The sequence below is a fragment of the Triticum aestivum genome, chromosome 5B (genome assembly GCF_018294505.1).
Source record: "Triticum aestivum cultivar Chinese Spring chromosome 5B, IWGSC CS RefSeq v2.1, whole genome shotgun sequence".
NCBI lineage: Eukaryota > Viridiplantae > Streptophyta > Magnoliopsida > Poales > Poaceae > Triticum > Triticum aestivum.
Genome location: NC_057807.1, coordinates 586,620,066 through 586,624,264, shown reverse-complemented (window position 1 = coordinate 586,624,264; position 4,199 = coordinate 586,620,066).

The following is a 4,199-nucleotide window of genomic DNA, read 5'->3' as shown; positions in this document are numbered from 1 at the left end:
ATATATATATATATATATATATATATATATATATATATATATATATATATATATATATATATAGGTAAAACTGTGTCTACCATAGCTTGCCACAGAACTAGTTAAGGGTCGCTAAACTTTTAACGGTTTAAATATTATCAAAAAATATAAAATAAATATGGGAGCATCTCTCTAATGTAATAAGATCATCCAACAGAGGGATTATCAAAATATACATCTATGTGTCCTCGGCAAAAATAATAAGCATTTCAGCTCACTGCGACATAAATATATACTGAACTATTTGTTTTTTTGTCCAGGACACATACAGTCATATTTTTTTAATCCCTCCGTTGGATCATGTTATATTATAGGTGTGTCGGTTCAGTATTTTTTTTAAAAATTTTGAGAACTTTTGCACCGTTGAAACCCTTAACTAGTTATGTGGCAAGCACTTGTAGAAAATCCTACTCCTATATATATATACACTCCCTTTGTCCGGAATTACTTGTCGCACAAATGAATGCATATAGATGTATTTTAGTTCTAAATACATTCATTTTTTACGGCAAGTAAATCAGGGCGGAGGGAGTATTTATTAAGTATATTATGGATGCAAATAGTAAATGCACTACAATCTCATTAATTGCCACAAATCAATTAATTTCTGGTGTAATGAGATTTATTCTTAGGCTTATGGCGAGGTTCAGTATAGCAAAAGTTTTAGATTTTAAAAACTGGATAAGGAAATTCATTTTTTAAACATGTTTTTTGTTTGGCAGAACATGAATATTTCCATAATAAACAGTAGAAAATATAATGGCGAGTTACATAATGTCTTAATAGTAGATCTATATAATAACATGATATCTGAAAGTTCATAGTTAACCAATATAATGATACTGACACAAAAATTTATGAAAGGTTAAAAAGTTTAGTACAAATAAGTCAAAACCACTTGTATTGATTGCGATTTTGGCTTCGATGAAGATGTTCACAGGACTGAAACTACTTCAAAGAGAACAATGAAATCCATATCGCCTTCAACTCAATTCAATAGCTCACGATTCAGGGTGCATACGTGATGAAATCTGCTCGAGGTGTTCTCTGAGCCCCTCCGCCAGAGAAGACGACGGAGCAGAACGGAGGTTTGCTCTGTTGGAAATATGCCCTAGAGGCAATAATAAAATGGTTATTATTGTATTTCCTTGTTCATGATAATTGTCTATTGTTCATACTATAATTGTATTAACTGGAAACCATAATACATGTGTGAATACATAGACCACAACATGTCCCTAGTGAGCCTCTAGTTGACTAGCTCGTTGATCAATAGATGGTTATGGTTTCCTGACCATGGACATTGGAAGTCATTGATAACGTGATCACATCATTAGGAAAATGATGTGATGGACAAGACCCAATCCTAAGCATAACACAAGATCGTGTAATTCGTTTGCTAAGAGCTTTTCTAATGTCAAGTATCATTTCCTTAGACCATGAGATTGTGCAACTCCCGGATACCGTAGGAATGCTTTGGGTGTACCAAACGTCACAAAGTAACTGGGTGGCTATAAAGGTGCACTACAGGTATCTCCGAAAGTGTCTGTTGGGTTGGCACGAATCAAGACTGGGATTTGTCACTCCGTATGACGGAGAGGTATCTCTGGGCCCACTCGGTATTGTATCATCATAATGAGCTCAATGTGACTAAGTAGTTAGTCACGGGATCATGCATTACCGAACGAGTAAAGTGACTTGCCGGTAACGAGATTGAACGAGGTATTGGGATACCGGCGATCGAATATCGAGCAAGTAACGTGCCGATTGACAAAGGGAATTGTATACGGGATTGCTTGAATCCCCGACATCGTGGTTCATCTGATGAGATCATCGTGGAACATGTGGGAGCCAACATGGGTATCCAGATCCCGTTTTTGGTTATTGGCCGGAGAGCTGTCTCGGTCATGTCTGCATGATTCCCGAACCCGTAGGGTCTACACACTTAAGGTTCGGTGACGCTAGAGTTGTTATGGGAATTAGTATGTTGTTACCGAATGTTGTTCGGACTCCCGAATGAGATCCCAGATGTCACAAGGAGTTCTGAAATGGTCCTGAGGTGAAGATTTATATATGGGAAGTCCAGTTTCAGTCACCGGAATAGTTTCGGGGGTTATCAGTATTGTACCGGGACCACCGAAAGGTGTCCGGAGGTCCACCGGGTGGGGCCACCTGCCCCGGGGGACTTGATGCGCTGAATATGGGAGGGAACCAGCCCCTAGTGGGCTGGTGCACCCCTCCCCAAGGACCCAAGGCGCATAGGGTTGAAAACCCTAGGGAAGGGGGGCGCCTCCACCTTGCTTGGGGGGCAAGCCTCCCCTCCTGGCCGCCGCCCCCCCTCTAGATGGGATCTAGAGGGGCCGGCCCCATCTCCCCTTCACCCTATAAATAGAGGGGAGTGGGAGGGCTGCAACACGCTTGCTTTTGGTGTAGCCCCTCCCTCCTCCAACTCTTCCACCTCCTCTGTAGTGCTTGGCGAAGCCCTGCAGGACTACCACGAGCTCCACCACCACCATGCCGTCGTGTTGTCGGAGTTCTCCCTCAACTTCTCCTCTCCCCTTGCTGGATCAAGAAGGAGGAGACGTCCACGAGTTGTACGTGTGTTGAACGCGGAGGCGCCTTCCGTTCGGCGCTAGATCGGATCTTCCGCCATTTGAATCGCCGCGAGTACGACTCCATCAACCGCGTTCTTGTAACGCTTCCGCTTAGCGATCTTCAAGGGTATGAAGATGCACTCCCTCTCTCTCTCTTGTTGCTAGAATCTACATAGATTGATCTTGATGATTGATACGTCTCCAACGTATCTATAATTTTTTATTGTTCCATGCTATTATATTACCCCTTTTGGATGTATATGGGCTTTATTTTATACATTTATATCATTTTTGGGACTAACCTACTAACCAGAGGCCCAGCCCATATTGCTGTTTTTTTGCCTATTTCAGTATTTTGAAGAAAAGGAATATCAAACGGAGTCCAAACGGAATGAAACCTTCAGGAGCGTGATTTTTGGAACGAACAAGATCCAGAGAGCTTGGATTGCAAGTCAAGAAGTTCCCGAGGACCCCACGAGATAGGGGGCCACCCCCCCTTGTAGGGCGCGCCCCCTATCTCGTGGGCCCCTCGAGCGGCCACCGATGTACTTCTTCCTCCTATATATACCTACGTACCCCGAAAACATCCAGGAGCACCACGAAACACAATTTCCACCGCCCTAACCTTCTGTATCCGCGAGATCCCATCTTGGAGCCTTCGCCGACACTCTGTCGGAGTGGGAATCGACCACGGAGGGCTCCTACATCAACATCTTTTCCCCTCCTATGAGTTGTGAGTAGTTTACCACAGACCTACGGGGTCCATAGTTATTAGCTAGATGACTTCTTCTCTCTTTTTGGATCTCAATACAATGTTCTCCCCCTCCCTTGTGGAGATCTATTCGATGTAATCTCTTTTTGCGGTGTGTTTGTCGAGATCCGATGAATTGTGGGTTTATGATCAGATTTATCTTTGGATAATAATTGAATCTTCTCTGAATTCTTTTATGTATGATTGAGTTATCTTTGCAAGTCTCTTCGAATTATCAGTTTGGTTTGGCCTACTAGATTGATCTTTCTTGCCATGGGAGAAGTGCTTAGCTTTGGGTTCAATCTTGCGGTGTTCTTACCCAGTGACAGAAAGGGTTGCAAGACACGTATTGTACTGTTGCCATCGAGGATAACAAGATGGGGTTTATATCATATTGCATGAGTTTATCCTTCTACATCATGTCATCTTGCTTAATGTGTTACTCTCTTCTTATGAACTTAATACTCTAGATGCAGGCAGGAGTCGGTCGATGTGTGGAGTAATAGTAGCAGATGTAGGCAGGAGTCGGTCTACTTGTTATGAACGTGATGCCTATATACATGATCATGCCTAGATAATCTCATAACTATGCGCTTTTCTATCAATTGCTCGACAATAATTTGTTCACCCACCGTAATACTTATGCTATCTTGAGAGAAGCCTCTAGTGAAACCTATGGCCCCCGGGTCTATCTCTTATCATATTTGCTTTCAATCTACTTTTATTTGCATTTTTACTTTTTGCATCTATATTATAAAATACCAAAAATATATTTATCTTATCATACTATCTCTATCAGATCTCACTTTTGCAAG